The sequence below is a fragment of the Pleurodeles waltl genome, chromosome 3_1, assembly GCF_031143425.1.
Source record: "Pleurodeles waltl isolate 20211129_DDA chromosome 3_1, aPleWal1.hap1.20221129, whole genome shotgun sequence".
In the NCBI taxonomy this organism is placed as follows: Eukaryota; Metazoa; Chordata; class Amphibia; order Caudata; family Salamandridae; genus Pleurodeles; species Pleurodeles waltl.
Window position 1 is genome coordinate 869,741,398 of NC_090440.1, and position 25,933 is coordinate 869,767,330.

Sequence of the window (25,933 nt, forward strand, 5' to 3'; positions counted from 1 at the left end):
AGGTGGCTTATTAGAGCGAGTGTGTGATGGGAGAATGCCACTTAGGGCAGGTTGCTAGTGGGGTTCGGAAGCAATAGATGGGGGAGGGCGGACTGTCAGATGTGGGCCTGGCCACCCTTCCAGGGGGGAAAAATAAGCATGTGAAGGATGACAGCATAGGGGATGCCCAAAGCAGGCAGGGGACAAAAGGAAAAGGAGGGATGTGTCGGTGAATGGAAGTGGAAGCTGGGTGAACAGAGGAAAAGTGGGGAATGAGTGAAAAGGAAGACTAGGGAGAAGTTTCAAAAGGGTGGGGTGTGAAAAGTTGAAGTTGATTTCACATCATGTTAAATATTATGTTACAAGATGCAATCCTGTCCTAAATAAATGGCCTTTTACACTATGTAAAACTGTGTCACTGACTGTTTCCCGATAACATCTCTGACAAAGTTACAGTGGGTGCTGCGCACACTGATCTAGCTCACTTTACATATGCGCGGTTGTGCTTGTGTCGCTTTTCTGTGTGTCTTTTTAGTGCGTCTGTGAGAGTATGTGGATGGTGTTCGTATGCAAGTGTAACAAATTGTGCGCTTGAGAAGTTACATTATTTCATTGTATTTATATCTCATTTCTACCAGTAGTATTTGAGTGCAATGTGAATAGTGCGGTTGAGAGTTTGGTTGCATGACAGTGTAGGTTTGTGTAAGTTGGTCTAAGATTGGGAGAGTATAAATTGGTGTGGATCAGCAAGCAAAGTTGTGTAAGCTAATGTGAGTGTGTTGAGTCATTTGCAGAGGAACAGTGGAATAGTGATTAAGATTGTGTGTGTTGGTTTAAATGGATGACAGTGAGTGTACGCTGATGTGAAAGTGTGAGTGAATGTGTGCGACTGAGTAAGTTAATGTGAGTGAGTGTATGTGAGTTGGTGTAAGAGTGTGATACAGTTCTTGTGAGTGAGTGTGAGTGACTTGGTGTTGGTGTGAGTTAGTGAATGGGTCCGTGGAAAAGAATAACTCTGTAGAGGTGTGCATGGTATATACACCCAATATGCACATGGACCACACGCTAAAGGTTCACAAATAATTTCATGAGGATCAAATCGATGACATCCGTCAGCAGCAAAAGGCATCCATCCTCCACCGCTACAAAGCCACTGGCATAACGTGTTTGGATACAGCCCACTTTGAGCGCTCAGTTCAAAAGAAACAACATTTGTTTCTTAGAGGTGCTTTTCTGTACACAATTGATGCCTTGACAATTCCCACTGAGGATTTCAACTCTCATTTTTTGCAATGGTTGTGCTCCCAAATACTCAAACATAATGTTCAGCTAACCACAACTTGAATAATACGTGACAACTTTTCAGCACAAAAATATCAGGGCTCACAAAACCTTCTGAAAATGTAATTATTAACACTGTAAGGGGTCTAGTGAATCCACTTTTAGTGCTGGTCAGTGTCTCCCCAAAACCCTTGCATCTTGCCAATTATAACCATTTATGAATTTGGTTGACCCCATCATGTCTCCTTGCAGCCTCAAGGCAGATCATGCAGCGGTGCCATCTGTCACAGTGACAGGCTTGCCTCTTCCAGGGGGGTCATGGTTAAGTGTCCCCTGTGTTGTTAATGTGTATCACAGTCCTTAGCAAGTTCAGACTGAGAGAGCCTTATATGAATCAGGGTCCATTCGGCATGAAAAGAGAGACTGACTCCAGTAACGACAGCTAAATGGTAAAGAAATAAAAATGTCAATTAGGGGTGCCATGGTAGGAAGTGATATGATACCACCACAGGCTTCTCCTTTGTTACCCCTGGTACTGTCCCAGTGACTATGGTCTCAGAAATCAGGAAGTGGGGGACTAGAACTATCGACACCTGGCCCTTCCCATTTCCCCTCCATAGCAAATAGGAATCTATTTAACATTTAAGGGATCAAAAGGCATGTGACGTCACTTTCTCTACTCCTGCAATTTTGGTGAATTGGTGTCCATGAAAAAGGCCTCATTGAAGGGGCCTGCTTCAAGCATTTCTTAAAGACGGGGAGCCTTGACTCGATTCTCAAGTAAGGTTAAGAGTTCCTGAAGTGGGAACTAGGCACCTTGTTGGCTTTTCTTTTGTATTTATTCTGGTAGTTTTGACCAGACACACTAAGATAGTATTGTTGAATCATACGTTCTGGGCGGAGTTGTAGTGTGGGTGAGAGTTTGTAGGTGCCATTGTCCCTTACTAAATGGGTTTTGTGGATACTGCACAATTTATAGTCTAATTTGGCAGCACAGCTGTCAGCAGGCCTTTTGTTACCAATTCTTTAACATATACATAGAGTAGTGGACTTAGTATTATTTCTCTCTCATCTTATGCTATTGGCTGTTTGGAGTATCATTCTACTTCATAAGGATGCTTGTATTGGAATGCATGAGGAACTATTTCACATCTCAAATGTACTCTGAATCAATATCCATTAAATTATTAACTTCACATATAAGCATACAAAATGACTTTATGCATGAATCAAACACAGAAAGTATGTGTTTCTTTTTTCAATGCAGCAGTCTTTTGTAATCTTTCAATCAGGACCCCAATGCAAACCACATCTATTGGCTTTGCCAATGCTTGTGGGAATTTGATTCTTGCACAACTGTGAACCAGTTATGTGCTTTTAGAGCCAGGGTAATATGGTTGGCTTTACCCAATTACATTCTACGTCTGACACTTAGGCCCTCATTCTGACCTTGGCGGGCGGCGGAGGCCGACCGCCAAAGTCCCGCCGTCAGGTTACCGTTCCGCGGTCGAAAGACCGCGGCGGTAATTCTGACTTTCCCGCTGGGCTGGCGGGCGGTCGCCTTCAGACCGCCAGCCAGCCCAGCGGGAAAGAGGCTTCCACAATGAAGCCGGCTCGGAATCGAGCCGGCGGAGTGGAAGCTGTGCGACGGGTGCAGTTGCACCCGTCGCGTATTTCACTGTCTGCGCAGCAGACAGTGAAATACATTTAGGGGCCCTCTTACGGGGGCCCCTGCAGTGCCCATGCCAGTGGCATGGGCACTGCAGGGGCCCCCAGGGGCCCCGCGACCCCCCCTACCGCCATCCGGATCTCGGCGGTCCGACCGCCGGGATCTGGATGGCGGTAGGGGGGTCGGAATCCCCGCGGCGGTGCAGCAAGCTGCGCCGCCGCGGAGGATTCAATGGGGCCGCGGTACACTGGCGGGACCCCGCCAGTGGTGCCGGTCCGACCGCGGCTTTACCGCCGCGGTCGGAATCCCCATTGGAGCACCGCCGGCCTGTCGGCGGTGCTCCCGCGGTCCTCCGCCCTGGCGGTCAAAGACCGCCAGGGTCAGAATGAGGGCCTTAGAGACCTATTTACAAGACTCTAGCGCCATTAGAGCATCACTTTCAGCGACGCTCTGGTGGTGCTGTGCCCTTTTCCACATTTACAAGGCAGCGCAAAGGCACTTTGCTTGGCTTAACGCTACCTTGTAAATACAGGCCCCTGATGCAATTTTCTGCTGCAGAGGGGCGTGCAATGGGTGTAGCTGTGGGTGTTTCCACGCAACACCCATTGCTTTTGACACTGCCCCAGATTTCAAAGAAATCATAAACCTGAGGCAGCGCCAAAAACTAACGTCACCACAGGGGTGGCGTTAGAGCAGCGCAGCAAAGAGAAATTATTTTATTTCTCCTTGCTTTTTCTTTTTCTATATGTACTGCATTCTGCAGGACACATAGAAAGAGCAAATCATCATTTTTTAATGACTGTTTATGTGCAGGAAGGTGTCCCTTACTGCACATAAAAAATAGTTAAATAATGACGATTTGATACTTCTATGTGTGCTGCATTCTGCAGCACACAAAGAAATAACAAGTCACCATTATTCATTGTTTTATGTGCAGGAAAGGGTGCCTTCCTGTACATAAACAATCATTCCCTGCAACGCAGGCACCCTTGCACTATGTTGCAAGGGTGCCTGTGTTGGCGCTAGGCAGCTAATTTTAGCGCCTGCGCAGGGGATGAGGACAGAAATGTGCTGTATCTTTTAGATACAGCCCATTTTAGTCCTTTTCCAGTGGCACAGGTGCAGCCCTGCACTACGGGGCTTGTAATTAAGGGCCAGATGTAGCAAAGTCCCAAATTGCGACTTGCAATTTGCGAGTCCCTGCGACTCGCAAATTGCAAGTCGCAATTTGGGATGCAGAAAGGTGTCTCAGACACCTTCTGCGAGTCGCTATGGGGTTGCAAAGACCCACCTCATTAATATTAATGAGGTGGGTCGCAATTTGCGACCCCACAGCGATTCAGGGCACTCACAGGGATGGTGGCCTGCTGGGAACAGCAGACCACCATGTCCGTGACTGCTTTTACATAAAGCAGTTTTTTTTTTTTCAAAGTGCAACCCGTTTTCCTTAAAGGAAAACGAGCAGCACTTTGAAAAAAAAACCCGAAACCTTTAGTTTCGGTATTTTTCTGGGCAGGTAGTGGTCCATTGGACCACTGCCTGCTCTGAAAAATTATTTTTAATGCCAGACACAAAGGGGAAGGGGTCCCCTGGGGACCCCTTCCCGTTTGCGACTGGGTTACCATCCACTTTAAGTGGATGGTAACTGTGAGTCCATTGCGGTCGCAAATGGAATTACATCGCATTGCGAGTCGCAAATAGGAAGGGAACACCCCTTCCTATTTGCGAGTCGGAAATGCATTTTGCGAGTCGGTTCCGACTCGCAAAATGCATTTCTACATTGCAAAGTGGCATTAGCGACTCGCAAACGGCAATTTTCGCCGTTTGCGAGTCGCTAAACCTTTGCTACATCTGGCCCTAAGTCCCTTAGTTTTTCATTTGTAGAGATTTTGAATTCATTCTAGAGGATCAGCCCTCTAGACCAGCGGTTCTTAACCTTCTGACTTCTGTGGACCTCCACTGAATCACTACTGGAATCCAGGGACCTCCACTGAGGCATTACTGGAAGCTGGGAATCCACAGCCTAAGCAATTTCTACATTTTGAACCTCAAAACAATGCACACAAATATTTAAAAAGAAACAAGTAGACACCAATCAAACGCTCAAATATTTAAATATTTTGTTTAATTCACGGTTAAATAAGGTAGGTTTTAACATTGTCAATGTTTCTTCTTCATTTGTATATACTTTATTAATGTTAATATATTAATTTTAATATTATTTAATTTAATAACACAGTCACAGACCCCCTGAGTAGACCTCGAGGACGCACATGGCTCCTCAGACCACATTTTAAGAACCACTGCACTAGACAATGAAACAGTGGTCTGGTCTGCATAGCAGCCTCAGTACATTGTTCTTCAGCAGTCCATAAGACATTCCGCCAAGACGGCTGGTTGTAGTTTCCAGGAGTGAAAGAACTTTCATGAGCATCCCTGCTAGAAAGTTTGCGTTCTTTAGGACAACATTCATTGGTGGCCTGAAAGAGATTGCCAATTGGAACAGAAGAGACTACAAGGTTATTTACCTTCTGAGCTGGTGAAGATTCACTCCTAAGAATTGTGGTCATTAAAAGGGTAAGCAGCCCCTGATTTAATCCTTGATCTCCAGGGTCTTTGTTATGAACCCCTTTAGACACAGGTAATTCTGTCATCAAATAGTTGTTCTTAGTGACAAAACTACATTTTTCTCACCCTAACTGCCAGTGGGTGTAAATCTAAGTGTGATAACTAAATATCTGGATCTCTAGCTGTCTTAGAGGCTGTCCGTAATAAGAGTGGTGGAAATAAGGAGCCATAAGATAATGCATCACACCTATACTACCCTATAACTTTTATTACCAATTTGCACCTTCTGTTTTATATACATTCACCCACTCTATTAGTGTCATGCTTCATCGTCAGCATCTGGTCCCTATACACCAGGATGAGCTCTACCATGTTCCAGAGAGCACTTTTGATACTTCCTAACCAGGGTCTTATAGAATAAACACACCCAAGGATTACCCTGGTTTCCCTTAAGAAGCATGACAAAATCTGATAATAGAGTAAATAAAATAACAGTAATTTAAATACAACCCATGTTTCCACATTCCAGGTGTGCTGTATTTTCTTCAGTGCTTAGCACAAATTGCATGCACTATATGTTGGTTTCTCATCACATCTTCAATGCATGTAAAATCCTAGACCATGGTGATATAACAGTGCCTTGTTTGCATGCAAATGTGCAGTGATATATATTATTTTAACCAAAAAATGTTTTTATTGAGGTCGCTTTGAGCTTGTGCTAAAATCCATTTAAGAAAGTGAACCCATTATAAGAGAGATAAAACATCTCTTTTGAGGCATCAATATACGCCCAGAATACCTAAGGGCGAGTAAGCCTAGTTGTATGCTTTCTGTATTATATGTTGCTCGCCCAGACTGTTAAGGATAGGAAAATCGATATACAATTTCCAAGGACTGATTACTAGTCCTGTTAAAAGCCTGATACCCATACCGGCCATATGGATGCAGGCTGATACACTGTCAACTACACAGACCATACTTACTAGTTTTTAACCATACTAAGAGGTACCCTGTATTAAAGAAAACTCTTGGTAACCCTGAGGTATTTTTATTCTATAAGAGGACAGATAGGAAATATCAAAATTGCTCTCTGGAACATGGCTGAGCCCATCTTGACTTACAGGGACCAGGATGAGACCCAATGATGAAGCATGCTACTAATCGAGTGGGTGAGGGTCTGAAAAAAACAAGAAAGGTTTCCCTTTGGGTTATTTTTTTCCTTCACCCACCTACCACTTCTTCACCCCCCACCCTGCCCCCTACCCTTTTACCCCTTCATCCCTGGGAAGGCATGAACTGGTAATAAAGGTTATAGAATAACTCTAGGTTAGATGTTTTAATTTGGGAGACTATACAGTTTCCGGTATCCCACAAAAAATAATTTCCCCCTTCCTAGAAACAATAAACGTTGGTTCGATCTGGAGTATCTGCTACATGCGAGCCATAGGAAAAGCCACAAATCCTTTGAGGATGAGGGGGTGAAACAAATGTCTGAAGAAGGGCTTGCTTCCGCTTCTAGGCCTGAAATGATGCTGGTGTCTTCCCCCTTCGTTACCACAGAGACAAGGGCGGGAGAACAGGAAGAACCATCAGGTCGCTTCATCGGGTGTTGATTTGTCTTGTCAACGAAACTGAAAGGGATGCTCTGCTGCGCGCAGGCATTATTGGAAAGCAATAGCAGCCGTGGGTACCTTTCACCTGCTGTCCGCCCCTATTAAGAGTGCGAACTGTGTTGCTCTTTTGGGTGCACGAGCAGGCTTCGCGATAGTGGGAGGCTCAGGAGTCTCGTTTTTAGGTCTGGCTAGCCGACGTGTTTCCTCTTCGACACTCTAATGTCAAGGTGATGGTACGAGCTGCGCTTGAAATGGAAAAATAGAAGTGCAGGTCCTCTGTATCAGAGTACCTGCTTGTTTTTCTGAGAAGTGCCGGTACTCAATAATTAAAAGTATTATGTTTATCTTGAGAAGTGAAGGTACTCTCCCTCTCAAAATAAAAAAGTGCCGGTACGAATAATATGAACGGTACCGAGTCGTAAAAAGGGCGCTGTCTCGAGTAAACAGGAGGTCGTCAACGGCAGAATCGGGTGAAGGTCCCGTGCGTCTCCCACAACTCACTGACCTGGGGCTGAATGGGCCCCAATGAATGGTTAGGGGCGGGGGGCGGGCTGCATGCGGCCCTGAGTTGTTGAAACATAGGGCTGTTCCTTACATGACAATCCCTGGGTCTCTGTGTCCTGTAAAACCTGTGTGGTTTTTGGAGAGCGCACTTTTGCCTGGGCGTTTTTGTCCCGAGAGGAGAGAATGTATTTAAGGTGAGTAACGCACTCTGTCTCGCACTGGGCAGGATAGAATGAATTGCTTCTGCTTATACGGTCGCATTAGTGGATAGATTGGGGCACGCACGAGTATATGCTTTACACGTAACGGTTCCCCTCTGTGTGATGAGTCATGCAGGAGTGACAGGTAGGTTAGGCAGGTGGAAATTAACAAAACTTCGCTGCGGAGTTGTTTTTTAGGCCGTTGCCGGACGGTTGGCAATTGTTCCGAGACATACAAGCCAACCTGGGAAGGGATGGGGGGGGGGGGGGTGGGGGGGGAGGCACTTGTTGAGCTGCTAAATTCCAAACATCAGAAGGTATGAGAGCAGGGTAGAGAGTGCACAGAGACTATTGAAGGGAAGATAGGCACTAGGGTGGAAAGAGGACCGGGGTGGCGGGTCACTGGTTCCATCTGCTCATTTCGGGTCAATTAATGTTGGGTGATTCATCTTGGGCTACTTCATTTTGTTTTCCTACTTTTAAAATTTTGTTTTTAACAAATTATATTGTTTATTTCTGGAATACCCAACATAATTCCTGTTTATTTCCTGGGAAAGCCCCCCACTCACTCCCTTGCCTCCACCCTAGGAACACCCTTCTCATAAACCTATATTCTTCCCACTAATTTTGCGTTTTACCATTCCCTTATCCCATCACATACCTTCACCATTAACCTTATCCGGTACTACTTATCGGTTTTCTGTCTGATCTTTTCATCTGTTTTTTTCTTCCTTTTTTTCTCCAAAACATTTTGCAATCTTTAGAAGGTTTCCTCTAAATTAGCACTTCATTGGTCTGGCAGGCTGTTTGACATAAAAGGACAGCGAGGGGCAACATGGGGGTGTGAGCAGTGCTCGAACTGGAAAATATGTACTCCAGAAACTCAAATTGGGTGTCAAGTTGTGGCAGGGGAAAGGGGGTGGAGTCACGAGAGGTGGAGCTTGAAAAGTAGTCTGACAGCCAACTTAACCATTTATTGAAAAAAATGTGCTGCAAATAAACTGCCAACAAGGCACATGTGACAGTAAATGTGTTCTAGATTACTTAAATGGCCAGAAAGAGGCTGCATTTTAAAATGTCTTACAGGGTTAAGACACCTGCTGCAGAGATCATATTGGGGGTGATTCCGACCCTGGCGGTAAATACCGCCAGGGCCGGGGTCTGCGGGAGCAACGCCAACAGGCTGGCGGTGCTCCTTTGGGCATTCCGCCGCGGCCAGAAACGGAAAGTCGGCGGACTTTCCGCTGCCCAGGGGAATCCTGCCGCCATGGGGATTCCGACCCCCATACCGCCATCCTGTTCCTGGCGGTTTCGGCCGCCAGGAACAGGATGGCGGTATGGGGTGTCGTGGGGCCCCTGGGGGCCCCTGCAGTGCCCATGTCAATGGCATGGGCACTGCAGAGGCCCCCGTAAGAGGGCCCCACTTAGAATTTCAGTGTCTGCTTAGCAGACACTGAAATTCGCGACGGGTGCTACTGCACCCGTCGCACCCCTTCCACTCCACCGGCTCCATTCGGAGCCGGCTTCCTCGTGGAAGGGTGTTTCCCGCTGGGCTGGCGGGCGGCCTTTTGGCGGTCGCCCGCCAGCCCAGCGGGAAACCCAGAATGACCGCCGCGGTCTTTTGACCGCGGTACGGTCTTCTGGCGGTTCCCAATTGGCAGGCGGCTCCCGCCGCCCGCCAAGCTTGGAATGACCCCCATTGTGTCCAGCAATTTTGAGGGGATTAGAGTAGCGGTAAGGTAACTCTACTGGTTATCCCAGTTCTGGGGAAGTTCTGCTTCTTGTCCAATCACAGTTTTGACTCATCAAGTAGCATAGAGGCTGCATGCTCTTTCTGCAAAGCACACAGTGTAACATGCAGATCATAGATTTGTAGTTTATTTAGTTAGACAAGTGGGCTGTTGCTTTGGAAACGGAAACCATTTTGTTTCTTGTAGTTCATACGTTGCAAGCTTTATAATATAGCAGTTATCTGTTTACCAGCAGCAAGGAGCTGCATGCAAACTGTAAATTATGGGTTTAGATCCTTATTTTTTCTCAATCTGTTCTTTTTCTAATATTGCAAATAAGGATTCCTTTGGGAAGCAATTAAGTCTTACTAGTACAGGCAACTACAATCACTGTGTTACATTTATATCCTGACTTTATGTTTCTCCTGACTATTCACTTTTAACATACTTCTACAATTATGGCTTATATGTGATTCATACACCTTAGAAGTTATAACCCTCATAGTCTTATGTAATGTTTCCTGTACATTGATTTACACATATATGTGATGTATTGCGCCTCTCTCTCTGACGTTAAGCTCTCTGACACCCTGCACCGGAATGAGTAGCACTATAAAAGAATGAAATAAAAAAATAAGTGCCATTTACATCATTATTTGTGTAATTGCTCATGCAGACAAAAACATTTTGCATTTTTTACAGTGGAAACACCTCTCTTACATAGGGGAGTTGAACAAAGTAAAAAAACCTACCTCCAAGTCAAACTTTCTCTTCACTACTTGTAAAACGAAAAAACGCTATGCTTTGTTTTCTTCCATTTCTTTGGCATCTAAGTGTTAGGCTCCAGATAGCTCCCATCCAGTATTATTATAAACAAAAGGGTGGCGGATGGTCCTTTAAATCAGACCTTTGCTTCAGGCTTGGCTGGAAGTGTAAACAAGCATTGGGGTGCCAATAGATCTTGCCTATACAAGAACCATTCGCTTTGGCTATGTGTTTTGCCATATTGTACACCAGTGACATAGACTGGATTTGTTGGAGCAGAGTGCTGTAGACTGGAGTGGGGGAGTAGAGTGTTGTTGAGTGGAGGGGAGTAGACTTCAGAGGCAGAGTGCGTAGCAGACCAGTGTCGTAGAGTGGAGTGGCCTACAGTGGCGTGGAGTGGCATGGAGTGGAGTGTCATAGACTGGAGTGGCATAGAGTGGGGTGGAATAGGGTGGAGTGGATTGAGGTAGTGGGGGGACTGGATTGGAGTAGATCAGGGCAGACTGGATTGAGGTACAGTGGGTGACTGGATGGGGTGGATTGGTTGGAGTGGAGTAGGGTAGATTGAAATGGGGCGAGGTGGTTTGGTGTGGCGTGCATTGGAGTGGGGTGGGTTAGTTTGGTTTGGGGAGGGTTAGTTGGATTGGAGTAATAGGACTGGGGTGAAATGGACTGGATTGGCGTGGTGTAGAATGAATTAGAGTAGGGTAGTTTGGAGTGGGATGAATTGGAGTGAAGTGGAGTGGATTAGACTGGATTGGAGAGGGGTGGATTGAATTGGAGTGGGGAGGACTGCATTGGAGTTGGGTGGATTGGAGTGGTGTGGTGTGGATTGCCATGGGGTGGGGTGGATTGTGTTGGAGTGACCTGGCCTTGAGTGGGGTGGATTGGATTGGAGTGGGGTGGAATGGAATGGGGTGGATTGGAGTGAAATGGATGGGGTAGATTAGACTGGAGTGGGCGGATTGAAATGGGGTGAGGTGGGGTGGATTGGTTTGAGTGGGGTAGTGTGGGTGGGTTGAACTGGATTGAGGTGGAGTGGATTGGAGTGGGGTGGACCACATTAAAGTGGGGTGAATTGGAGTGGGGTGAAATTGATTGAGTGGGGTGGGTTGGACTGGAGTGGGGTGGATTGGGTAGGAGTGGGGTGAATTGGAGTGGGATGGATTGGACTGGAGTAGGTTGGACTGTAGTGGGGTGGATTGGACAGGAGTAGGATGGACAAGATGGTGTACATTAGATTGGAGTGGAGCAGACTGAAAATGGGGTATGGGATTGGTCTGGGGTGGAGTGAGGTGGATTGGAGTGGGTTGGGGTGGACTGGATTTGATTGGTGTGGGGTGGGTTGGATTGGGTTGGGGTGGAGTGAAGTGGAGTAGTGTTAGTAGATTGCATTGAGGTGGGGTGGATTGGAGTGGGGTGAAATTGATTGATTGGGGTAGACTGGACTGGAGTGGGGTGCATTGGACTGGAGTGGGGTGAATTGGCATCAGGTGGATTAGATTGTAATTGGGTAGGGCGGATTGGAGTGGAGTAGATTGGATTGGGGTGGGGTGGATTAGGCTGGAGTGAGGTGGATTAGACTGAGTGGGGTGGAATGGAGTAGGTTAGATTGAATTTGCTGGAAGGGGTGGATTGGATTGGTGTGGGGTGGACTGGATTGGAATGGGGTGGATAGGATTGGAGTGAAGTAGATTGTATTGGAGTGGGGTGGATTGTTTTAGACTGGAATGGGGTAGATTGGAGTGGGGCAGATTGTTTTTGATTGGAGTGGAACAGATTGTTTTGGATTGAAGTGGGGCAGATTGTTTTGGATTGGAGTAGAGCACATTGCAGTGGGTGAATTGTTTTGGATTGGAGTAGGGCAGATTGTTTTGGATAGGAGTGGGTCAGATTGTTTTGGATTGGAGTGAAGCAGATTGTTTTGGATTGGCGTGGGGCAGATTGGAGTGGGACAATTTCTTTTTGGATTGGAGTGAGGATTGTGGTGGATTGGTTTGGAGTGGGGTGGGTTTGGGAGTGAGTGAGCTGGATTGGATGGAAAGGGGTTGGACTGGAGTGGGGTGAAATGAATTGATTGGGGCAGACTGGACTGGAGTGGGGTGGATTGGACTAGAGTGGGGTGAATTGGAGTGGGGTGGATTAGATTGGCACTGGATGGGGTGCACTGGAGTGGAGTAGATTGAATTGCAGTGGGGTGGATTGGGCTGGAGTGAAGTGGATTGATCTGAGTGGGGTGGATTGGAGAAGGGTAGGGTTGGGTGGACTGGAGTAGGGTAGATTGGATTTGGCTAGATTGGGTTGGATTGGATTCGGGTGGAGTGGATTGCAGTGGGGTGGATTGGATTGGAGTGAAGTAGATTGGACTGGAGAGGGGTGCATTGGACTGGAGTGGGGTGAATTGGAGTGGGGTGGATTAGATTGGCATGGGGTGGGGTGTACTGGAGTGTAGTAGACTGAACTGCAGTGGGGTGGATTGGGTTGGAGTGAAGTGGATTGGTCTGAGTGGGGTGGATTGGAGTTGAGTAGATTGGATTGGGGTGGATTGGATTTGTGTGGGGTGGGCTGGATTGGAGTGGAGTGGATTGGATTGGAGTGAAGTAGATTGGATTGAAGTGGGGTGGACTGTTTTGTCTAGGAGTGGGACACATTGTTTTTGACCGGAGTGGGCCAGATTGTTTTGGATTTTGGTGAGGCAGATTGTTTTGGATTGGAATAGGGCATATTGCAGTGGACAGATTGTTTTGGATTGGATTGGGCAGACTGGAATAGTGCAGATTGTTTTGGTTAGGAGGGGGCAGATTATTTTTTATTGGAGTGGAGCAGATTGTTTTGGACTGGATTGGGGCAGATTGCAGTGGGGCAGTTTTTTTATTGGAGTGAGGTGGATTGTGGTGGATTAGATTGGAGTGGGATGGATTGGGGAAAAAGTTAGGTGGATTGTATTTGAGTGTGGTGGATTGTATTTTGGTGAGGTAGATTGGATTTAGGTGGATTACATTGATGGGGTAATTAGACTGGAGTGTGGTGGATTGTGGTGGATTGAAGTGTGGTGAATTGGAATGAAATGGGTGGATTTCATTGCAGTAGATTGTTTTTGATTGGACTGTGGCAGATTGTTTTGGATTGGAGTGTGGCAAATTGGAGGGGGATGGATTGGAGTGGGGCAGGTTGTTTTGAATTGGAGTGGGGCAGATTGGAGTGGAGCAAATTGTTTTCGATTGGAGTGGGGCAGACTGGAGTGAGGCGGATTAGAATGGGACAGACTGTTTTGAAGTGGCGTGGGGTGGATTGGAGTGGGGCAGATTGTTTTGGATTGGAGTGGGGCTGATTAGTTTATACTGCAGTGGTGTAGGTTGGAGTGGGGGAGACTGTTTTGGAGTAGAGTGGGGCCTATTTCTTTGGATTTGAGTAGGGCAGATTGTTTTGGGTTTGAATGTGGCAGGTTGGAGTGGGGCAGATTGTTTTGGATTGGAGTGGAGCAGACTGGAATGGGGCAGATTCTTTCAGAGTGGGGCAGATTGTTTTGGATTAGAGTGGGGCAGACTGGAGTTCACCCCACTGTTGTTTTGATTGGGGTTGATTGATTTGAAGTGGGGTGAATTGGAGTGGATTGGGGTGAGTGGTTTGGACTGGAGTAGATTAGATTGGATTGGTCAGGGTGGGCTGAATTGAGTGGGGTGAGGTGGGGTGCACTGGTATGGATTAGAGTTGGGCGGATTAGAATGGGCTGCACCGGGGTGTACTGCACGATTATTTGTTAAAGCATCATTTGAGAAATTACAGATAAGAAAGAAACAATGTTGCTTTGCAATATTTAAAACAGGATAATCCTCTTCTCTTGAGAACAGCGCCCACGACCAAAAAGAAAAGAAAACATGAGTGCAAGTGAGAAAAGAAGAGTTGGTATAATAAAAGAAAATTAACTATAGAAAATACATCTTTGCAATTTTGTTTGTCCTGCTGGGCACCTTTTTGCCAGTCACATGCCTTTTGTTTGCGTGGTACTGAAAGTTAAAAAGAGCAAAACAATACCTCAATTGTGTAGGGAGCAGTGGAAAGGCACTGCATTAAGGTGAATCAACCATTGCTTGGTCCCTGCTCCACAGAAAGGAACAGAAATGATGCTAGGCCTACAATGAGGCTGTAAAGAAGAGTGCCAGGCAAACCACCAAATGGTAAACAACAGGCTGTTTCCAAGCCCTTATTGTTAACAACAGTATCCCGCAAGTGAGACGTATGCGCTAGTGCATGCTCTTGCAGGTTCGATCCTAAAAATAAGAGAGCCCCCTTGCCGACTGCACATTGCTGCTCCATACATGATGCAGACAATGTGCAGGCGCTGATGAAATGTGTCCTGGTGTTGGAAAATGACACCAGTACAAATTCTGCATGTTTTTTCAGGTTGGCTGGATCCAATATCTGGCCAGAAATAGCTTCTGGAACCGGGATCCGGGGCGGTCCCCCACTTTCCAGCACTGGATGCAAGGGACTTGAGGGGTGGGTTGGTGGAAATGCCCCTTTTTGCAGGGTTATCCCCAAACTTTTTGCCTTCTTCCTCCTAATTTTTCCAGGTCTGTGTTTGCTGGATTATTGTCTCTACTCACTTTACCACTGTTAATCAGTGCTAAAGTGCAAGTGCTCCCCATAGAAATTATACTGTGGATTGGTTTATCTATAATTGGCATATTTGATTTACGAATAAGTCCCTAGTAACGTGCCCAGGGCCTGTGAATCAAATGATACTAGTGGGCCTGCAGCACTGGTTGTTCCACCCTCATTAGTAGTCCTGTAAACATGACTCAGACCTGCCATTGCAGTGTCTGTGTGTGCAGTTTTAAACTGCCAATTCAACTTGGCAAGTGTACCCACTTGCCAAGCCTTAACCTTCCCTTTTACTACATGTAAGGCACCCCTAAGTTAGGCCCTAGGTAGCTCCATGGGCAGGGTGCAGTGCATGTTTACGGTAGGACATATACTAGTGTGTTTTATATGTCCTAACAGTGAAATACTGCCAAATTCGGTTTTCACTGTGTGAAACTCATAGGTTAACATGGGGGCTGCCTTTAAATATCCTTAAAGTGCAGATTCCCTTTAAGAGCAGATAAAAATGTGGAGTTTAGGGTCTCTGGACTCACACTTTAAAAATACATCTTTTAGTGAAGTTGGTTTTTAGATTGTTAGTTCGAAAATGCCACTTCTAGAAAGTAGACATTTTCTTGCCTAATCCATTCTGTGACTCTGCCTGTTTGTGGATTCCCCGTCTGGGTCAGTTTGACAGTTAGGCTATTCACACTTCTCCTCTAGACAGTGACACAAAGGGGGCTGGGGTGTAGCCTGCATATCTTGATTAGCCATCTGTGCTGGAGGGGAGGAGTGGTCACTCACACCTGAAAGGACTGTGTCTGCCCTCACACAATGCTGTCTCCGACCCCCCGATGAGTGTCTGGGGCCTGGCCTGGACAAGGAAGGATCCTGCAAACACTTGCGACTTTGCCAACTTCGAAGGCAGAACTGGGAATAAGAAGAAGACCCAAAACCACAGACTTTCAGAATCTTTCTGGAATCAAGAGGAACCTCTGCCCAGGAGGAGAGGTGAAGAGCTGAAGGAGGAGTACTGTCCCTTTGCTGTGTTGCTTTGCTGGACTGACCTGCAGTTGCTGCTTCTGCCTGAAAAGAGTGCAAAGGGTGAACTTTGCTCTGTGTCCTGTCCTGCTTGAGAAAATTCTCCAAGGGCTTGGAGTAGAGCTTGCCTCCTGTTGGAAGTCTCAGGGACATTGAAGACTTCAGTGTCCTCGACCTGCAGCACTGGGAACTGTGTGTTTTGTGCTGTTCAAGAGGAGAACCCACAGCGACGCCGCCAACGACACCGCTGGCCTGCACCGTGACCTGCCGACGCAACACGGAGTCGCATTCCCCCCCTCCGCACTGCGACCCTGGTCTCACCGATGCCGTCAACCGACGACTTCACCGAGCCGCTGCTTGCACCGCACCCTGTGGGCCCCGCACTATGGCATCACCGGCTCACACCGCAGCCTGGGCATCACCGACGACGACGCTCCTGCTGACACCGGCGCCGCTGCCTGCACCGTGGCCTGTGGACACCGCTCGTGAGGGTCACGAAGCACCGTCCCGTCCCGCACCGCTGGCTTGGGCCTATCGACGACAGTGCTTCAGCAACGACGACGACGCTGCCTGCACCGTGACCTGTGGACACCGCACGTTGCACTGCTCTGCTTCACACCGCAGCACTGGTCTCACCGACGCCACTGGACGCCGTCACCGAGCCGCTGCCTGCGCCATGACCTGTGGGCACCGCACGTCGCATCGTCCCAGTTAGCGCACAGCCCCGACGCCATCCACGCCAGCGCACCTGACTTCATCAGCCTGGAGTTCGATCTTCAACGGGTGTGACCTCAAGGGCTCGACGACTCCTGCACTGACTCCGGAACCGACACCACGACGTCAGTGACGCCGCTCTCCGGAGCTCAACGCGAGGATCACGACGCCCTGCAAATCCAAGGTACTGCTTGCGGGTCTTCCCGACACCGTAGCTGTCCCGCAACGCCGCGGCCAGCCTGAACTGTTGGTTTTGTGGATCACGACACCGTGATAGCCCCAGGTGGAGCTATCGACTTCAAGGAACTGTAGTTTTGAGTATATCTTGCAGAATTCATATTTTTCTTACTGTATGTTGGATTTTATCATATTCAATCTTGTTTTATATAGATAAATATTGGCTATTTTTCTAAAACTGATGTGGTGTCCGTTTGTAGTGTTTTTACTTATTACTGTGTGTTATGTGCAAATGCTTTACACATCGCTTCTGAGATAAGCCTGACTGCTTGTGCCAAGCTACCAAGGGGGTGAGCAGGGGTTATCTGAGCGGGTATCTCCCTTATCCTGACTAGAGTGAGGGTGCCTACTTCTTGGACAGGGTGCAAACCGACTGCCAACTAGAGACCCCATTTCTAACATGGGTGGTCTAGGTTACGTCATGTATCAGTGACACAGTGGATTAGTCTATAAGGCGGTATGCCAGCTGTGTATTTTGTAACACATTAAAGCATAATTTTGCACACTATTCAAGGGTCTGGCATGACTGTGCCCTCCCATCAATGAGCTTTGTTTGTTCAAAGGAAAAACAAAGTCCTTCGAAAATTAATTTTCTGCATGCTTGGACAGATGCTCTCGGTTGTCTACCTCTCAAAACTGTGAAACGTAATACTGAATATCAGCAAAGAAGATTGTAAGTGTCTGAGTTTGGAAAGACGTCTGAATGGCCTCTCCTGTTCCAAAACTAGGTGCAGAGAACAGGGCCCAGGAGTTACCCAGTATGGAACTTTCCGAAGGCTGTTAATTCAAGCGAGGCCTGGGCTTGGCTGGGGACAGTGCTCAGTTCCAGGACCCTCTTCCTGCTCAATTAACCTTGGTTTGCAAAAGAAACCCATTCCTGCACCAAAGGCTTCATGCAAGAGCACATGCTAGGCACACCTAGGTTTCCTTTGCATTCACTTATAAGCAGTGCACATGCGCTCAGTCCTGGGCAATTCGAGTGAAAATAAAACAGTATTGCAGAACCCAGACAGAGGCAAAGTAGCACACTACGGGGCTTTCACACAGGGCAGTGCAGCAAGTCACTTTGTTGCGCTGCGTCAAAAGAGAAGGCCAGGAATGCACCATATCTATAAGATACAGCGCATTCCTGTCCTCTTCCACTGCGCTGGTGCACAATTGGCTGCCTTGCGCCAACGCAGGCACCCTTGCACCATGGTGCCAGGTTGTCTGCATTGCAGGAATAATTGTTTCTGTGAAGGAAGGTGTCACTTCCTGTAAAAAAATAATCAATGAAGGAGTCTTCCTCCTTCTATGTGTGCTGAAGAATGCAACACACATAGAAAGAGGAAAAAACAGGCAGAAATAAATTTATTTCTTCTCGTTACGCCTCTACTGGGGAGATGTAGGCTTTTGACGCATTCCCAAGTTTACAAGTCCTTGTAAATCTAGGAATGCGTCAAAAATGCATGAGTGTTGCAGGGGATCACTCACCACAGTACCCTTGGAATGCCTCTTTGATGCAGAGTAAGGCTACACAGCGACTTGCGCTGCTTTGCTTACTCCATATCTACGAGGCCATGAAAAGCCACGCAAAGTGGCTTTGCATGCCTTGTAGATATGGGTCTGCACTCTGCGCCGCCAGTGTGTCAAAAAAAGTGACACACTGGCAGTGCAACGGGCTTGTAAATAAGCCCCTACATATTCTGAAAAGATGTGGTATTTCATATATCACTTGAAATTTGGGCATCGTCTAAGTGCTCTGGTAGATAAAACAGTTAGTGTGCAGATAGATAAAGTGGTTTTCCCAGGATCACACAACTTGTTCAAGTGGAGTTGGCAAGAATACTACTGGTTCTGTCCAACACTGATGGATGTACAAATACATAAGTAAATAGAAAGAGGGATATATATTGATTTATAGGGATGGATAGCAAAATGTAGATCAGATTTCGACTTTGGCTCATATTTGTGGATCATGTTTGAGAACTGCACCATACTCACCATATTTTGTTTAAAAAAAAGATTGAGGGGATTTAATAAATGTGTGTAACTAGGGAATGTCTAGACACAGAAACTTAGGAAGTGCAGACATCAATTAAGACTGGGAGAAAGCAGTGTGGGACAGTTCTTAGGTTTTGCCTATCAAACAGTGCAAGCTGTCTGTTGGCGAAAAGACCTACTGTCAGTTTACAGTGGATTAGAGTCCGCCCAATAGTTATGATTAATTTACTTTGCTGCCTCTCTTATTAATTGCTTGCTTTTTATTCGGCACTTTACTTTCTCGTCTTGAGTTTGTTTATCCCCAGGAGCATGAATGTATTACTTGTGTACGGATATCCACTGGCACATTTGAAACAATGTTTTTTCTCTTTTTGCTCAAGCAGTCCAAGAGAGTGCAGGTGCTGTCCAGGTGTCTCCCCTCTTTACTGCTTTTCCCCCCTCTGCCACACACTGGGTTGTTTTCTCTCACCCATGGTATTCTCCCCCAGTCCCTCCGTGTTGCGCTTGCTCTGGTGTGCATTTCCAGCCGAACTTCTTTCTCGCCTGTATGCTTCCTTCTAAGAGCTCCATGTTCCTCTCTCTAGTCCCCGAACTCCACATTTCTCTCTCCTGCCGGAGTTGCTTCCCCTCGCTCTCCATGTTGCTTTCCCCACCAGTGCCCTCTGTTATGCTTCTCACCCCTGTGCCCTCCATGTGGCTGTGACCCCGTCCTCTGTGCTGCTTCTGCCCCTGCACTGCTTCGCCCTCGTATTGCGCCATTCCCCACCCATGCCCACTGTGTTGCTTTTCCCTTATTATTTCCTTCCCCACCTGAGACCTCTGTGTTGCTGTGACCCCGCCCTCTGTGTTGCTTCTGCCTATGTACTACTTCGTCCCCGTATTGCGCCCTTCCCCACCCATGCCCACTGTGTTGCTTCCCCTCTGTTGTTTCCTTCGCCACCTGAGCCCTCCGTGTTGCTTCCCTCTAACTGTGCCTCCGAAAAAGAAGAAAACACTTTCACTTTATTTAAAAAAAAAGAAATTTGCATCAGTAAATAGAGTTTTTTGTAAATAAGTACTTCATTTTGTAGGCTCGGGCATACGTGTAAGCACTCCTCCAAAATTAGGAGGATGGACGCACTATAACACCTTTTTGCGCTTATTCTTTAACCATGCTACACAGCATCTGGGATGCGGTACATCATCGCTAAAAACAATTGGCGAAGCGAATAGGCCACAGAAGAAAGATCTATTGGCTTTGCCAATGCTTTTAAAAAAAAACATTTCTCTGCACTTACTGGATGGAATTGGCTCTCCCCATTAGTGGCACATACAGCCTCAGTCAATGTGTTTTAGTGCAAGTGGGTTAAGTTTATAGGACTGCATGACGTTGTAAGCTGCATTTTTTTTGCCACAGACTGTGGTGACGCGGTATTGGGATGGTTCCTGTCCTGGTCCTTAAGAAAATGATGTTACACTTCATCTTGCTTCTTTGAGGAGAGATTTACAAAGTCTACAGTAAGTTTTAATACCCTCCACCAGATCGTCAATATATTTTTGAATAGGTTCTAGATATTTGATAAAGTTGAATTTGAGGGCATTTTCTCCGAACTAACCCTGCAGTTTGTAGGCGCTCGACGGTCTCTGGGACCTGGTATAACGCGTATGAGCAATAAAAACCTTCTAAATAATATATTACTAAAGCATAGGGATGTTCCTTCCTTCGGAGCCTGCATTGTTTTGCGACCTTCTGGCTCTCTGCGCAAACCGACAGAAAATATCAAACGCCACTGAAACAGAATTGATGTTCAGGGGTTAAACTGGAAAATGTGATTTCTTGCCAATCAAATGAAGCAGCATTTGCTGGAATTAATTGATTATTGTCCAACTAAGCCCCATAAAGAACACGCAAATGCCTACAGGCACTCACATGCAAAGGCAGAAAAATGGAATGTGTTGTTTGAAACAAAAGAATGACATACAAAATCTTTATAATACAAAGGCAAATCACCTTTTTTTGGCAAATCAATTCATATTGTTTAGCTTATTTTGAGGAAAAACACTTAATACGTTATTTAATTATTTATTTTGGGTGTTTTAGTCAATGCTGAATGCCATGTCAAATTGTACAAATGTGTTATATCATCTTTCTTATGCCATAATTATTTTGGTGTTTTTCATTGCTATGTTTTATATATATATATATATATATATATATATATATATATATATATATATATATATATATATATATATATATATTATATATATATATAGGCATATATATATAGGTATATATATATATATATATATACCTACATATTTACATATATGTATATATCTTAATTTCAAAAAGTATTCACCTTACTCCACAAAGTCCAATTACAGCGTCTTTATTTGAAGTTTTATATAAATATATAACCTACTGCCAGTCGCCATTAGGTAGTTATCATTAGGAACTACTTTCCATAGAAAAAGCGTGTTTTGTCTAGCCTATATGTTTGGCATCGTTTGACGAATCTTCACAAAATTTTCCCAAAAATGTGCCCTGGTGATTCTTGTTGTGCATGGAAAGGTTAAGGATGATCCATCAAACGGGGGCAGAGAAAAAGGGGGGGTCAAAAAAGTTGCATTTCTCATGTTAATTCCCAATGGACTTTTAGACACGACTACAGCTTAAACCACTGGATGGAATTACACCAAATTTAGCAGAATGCTAGCTTTCGGTACACAGATTATGCTTTTGTTTATTTGGTGTACATTTGTTCAGTAGTTTTTGAGATATTAAAGGAAATCCAAATTAGTCAATCTGGGCTTGCGAACAATTTGCAACTATTCGCAAATTTTCGTGAATGCATCCACGAAAAGAAGTGTTCTAATTGGCTGACCGCAACCTGACTAGAAAGTTGTGACTGCCATTTTATTACATGGGACAGAGTCCCCAGGGATTCAAATCCTAATTGAATGTGGCATAAGGGGTCAGGGTGGAGGCACCCTGAACCCAGTTGTGTGATATAGATGTTTGTTAGGGGCAAATTATGGGTTTAAAATAATTTTGCATCGCCATGTGTGATATTTGAGAAAATGTGTGAATATTCCTCCATAAGAGGGGTCAGTGCCCGACGGGCATCCCTTCCTCGTTGGGAGGACTTCCCCAGCTAGGCCTCACAGATTTTTCTCGCCCAGCACCACAGGTCTTCCCACCTCTTCCTGCAGTGAGTGCTCTGCCGTTTGTAGACCCCCAGGGTCCGCACCTCCTTGGCGATGGTATGCCAAAGTCCCCTCTTCTGGTGGGCGCTTACCTATAAGGAACACACAGAAAAAGTAACACTGAGGTCAGACAATGGCCAATAATATACAGCTGGCTATACGTCCAATATGGGACGGACATTTCAAACAGCCTAACAGCACACACACAGACACAGCATGTCAGGAACCCTGGACTATACAGTGTCACACGTGCACACATGTATGCAGCCATCTACCACCATTACACACATCCATGCCCCCCAGTCCTCCTACTCACATGTACCTCTGGCTGACCGTAGAGCATGGCGTACAGAGGCAGGACCCTGTCCACGAGCTTCTCCAATTCCTTGTTGGTGAAGGCCAGGGCCCTTTCCCCTGCAACACGTGACATTTCCATGACCAGACTCACTGCAGTACACTCAGTGGAGTACCTGCATGCACGAGATCCGGGAGTCAAGTGAAGTTGGGGTGACGAGTTCGCGTATGGACCGCGGCGGTGTGCATCGTCACAGCCGGTGGCGATCATGATACGCTAAGAATGCCCATTGACAACCATGTTAACCAATGAATTTGCGCACAGTGGTAAACACTGTCTTACGCTACTACTTCAACCTCTATCGGTATGAGCTCACTTCCATCACAACACTTCTGGATTACAGGGGGCTGACATTTTGGCCTTAACTACGCAGTTGTAAAACCCTCCTCAGCACAATGCAGGCCCTATTGTCCCCTAAACACCCATAGGCATGAAACATTATACATTACCTCACCTGAACAGTCCTGATATATCATTGTGGTCATGTTGCTGTAATGTCACACATACTAAGCATTTGAGTCGTTGACAATCATGCCAGCAGTGCTGAATGAGAAACAATGTGTGCAGATGTATGTGTGTTCCTCACACGTGTTTTCAACTCCTCCTAGGTACAGACTCTTGTGGCGAGTGAGGGCCCCATCGGTGTACAGACCACTTGTTGATTTGCGGACCATAATGGAGCATCACATCATTATCAATCACAGACTCACTCGTGCTACTATTCATGAACTTTGTGCATTACTGGATCCAGCACTGAGACCGGCTAATCGGAATCAGCATGCCATCCCTACTGAAGTACAGGTGCTCTCTGCACTCCATTTCCTGGCCACAGGCTCATTTCAAGTGACAGTGGGCATGGGTGCAGGTTTTCACAGCCAATGTTTAGCATTATACTGTCCAGATCCCTGAATGCATTTGTACGACACCTGCAGTCCTATGTGAGGTTTCCCCAAAGTGCTGATCTCCCTGCCATCAAGTCAGACTTCTATGCCTTTGCCAACATACCCCATGTGATAGGTGCCATCGATGGCACCCACATAGCTATCATCCCCCCAAGAGTCAGTGAACAGGTGTACAGAAACAGGAAGAACTTTAATTCCATGAACATTCAATTGGTGTGTACTGCAGACCAGTACATCTCACATGTGAATGCCATGTTCCCTGGATCAATCCATGATTAATTTGTGCTAAGGAACAGTAGTGTGCCACAAAAGATGGAACTACTACAAGGGGACAGAGGATGGATCATAGGCAGTGCTTTAAATGGGCCGGTACTCTCCGGTACTGAGTACCGGCACTTTTTTATTTTGAGAAGGAGAGTACCGGCATATCTCAAGAAAAACGTAATACTTTTAATTGGAGAGTACCGGCACTTCTCAGAAACAAGCAGGTACTCTATTACAGAGTACCTGCACTTCTATTTTTCCATTTAAAGCACTGATCATAGGTAGGTGTTTCTGACACTTATTGCCACAACGTAGACAGCCAGGCTGTCTGCCACTGAGGGTTGTCATTGACAGTCCTGTTTTGCACCATTGTTTAGGTGATTCTGGCTACCCCAACATGCGTTGGCTCCTGACACCAGTGAGGAATCCTGGAACAGATGCAGAGAGGAATTACAATGAGGCCCATGGACGTACTAGGAGGGTGATAGAGCGCACAATAGGTCTCCTGAAGGCTAGATTTCATTGCCTACATATCTCTGGTGGTTCCCTGGCCTATAGGCCTGAAAAGGTGTGTAGAATAGTGGTGGCCTGCTGCATGCTGCACAACGTGGCTGTGAGGAATTCTATCTCCCTCTTGGAGGAGGAGGGTGCTGTACATCCAGACCAGCTTCCTCAGAGAAGGGATGAGAGTGATGAGGGGATGTAAATTCTAGGACCCAACTGATACAACTCTACTTCTAGTAACTATGTGGGACTATTCAATGAGATTGCTGTCTGTGCAGCATACTGTCAGTGTGCCTTTTCATCCAGGGGGGTGTTGGGTCAATAGTCATTGCCACTGTGACCAGGTCTGCGTAGGACAGGTAACATTATTGTGTAATAGTTCAACACATCTGTGGGCACAACAACATGTTATGCGTGTGGTGCATTTCCTGCTACTCAGATAATGATAAATTATTTATAATACAGTTGCATCCATACTTCACTTTGTTTAAACATAATGACAGGTGACATTGTAATAATTGAACTGGTGTTTTATTTGGTGGAGGGATTACATTGTGCAGATTACAGTGATGGGAGTGGGCTACTGGTGGTTGTACAATATGGCAACATGGTCGCAGCATTTGTTGGCAGTAGTGGTATGTCCATCTATGTTTACAAGAGTTTGTTGTTGTTTTCACACGGTTTGGTCATTGATTCAGTGGGACACTTGGAGTACAGTTCTTGCCAGAGTCACTTCTTTGAGGGGGCCTTGGCTTGGCAGGTGTTCCAGTGCCATATCTGGGCCTGAGGGACCGTTTGGGTGCCTGGTGTTGGCCTGTACGGGTTGAGATGCATGTCTCCTGTGTGTCCTGAGAGGGTGGAACATGTCGAGTTGCTGCTGATGCTGTTGTTGTCTGGTCTGTGGCCTGGCCTGTAGTAGGGGCTTCCTGGTCTGTGTGAGCCTCAGGCTGTGGTGGGACAAGGTGTAGCAGCACACCTGCTATGCTGGCCATTGTGGCATTGTGCGGTTTCCACTGCTCCATGGCCTCTTGGTGGTGTGCTAGCTGCATCCTTTGGCTCTGCTACAGGGTGGATACTATCTGGGCCAATCTGTCCTGGGTACTGTGATATGCTCCCAGGACCTCAGAGATCACGTCCTGGGCTGCAGCATCAATCCTGTGGCCTCCCCCCTGGGCCACTGATGCCTTCCCACTGGGCCTAGCCCCCTGTGCCTGTGTCCCCTGCACAGGTCTGGTGGTACCACTTGTACTGGGGCCATCGTCTTCCTGCCTGTTGGTAGGGGGTGACTGTGGCCTCTGTCCATGTGTTCCACCAGTCTGTGGCCTGGATACACAGGTGTGGGGAAGGTTGCCCTGGGCTGATGTTGCTGGCTGGGTGGTAGGGGTGTCATTGGTGTCCTGGGTGGGGCTGCTGGATGATGACAGTCCAGGACTGTGTGAGGGGACAGGATGAACGTCAATGTCCAGGGTTCCATCCCCAGTGTCCTGGGAGGTGCCTCTGTCTCCCTGTGGGGCACTGCCACTCCTTATCCTGTCCATCAGGGTGGCATGGGTGGTGGTGCCTGTTGGGGGGAATGGACATGTCTGTTACAATTGCATGATCGGATGGGGTGCACAGGACTGGGCAGTTTTGTGCAGGTTTTCACACTTTGGGGCCATGCAGGATGATTTTGTGAGGTTTGCATTGCACTTTGCTTAGGAAACAGTGAAAAAATCAATAACCAATAGTGACTCTAGGGGAGCACGAACCATATACTAAAAAAATGGAATGGGAACACAGGGCCCCCACCTAGGAAAGAGGAACGTGTAGGGGAGAGCTGGGAGTACTAGAAAACCACAGAGGTAGGTAACA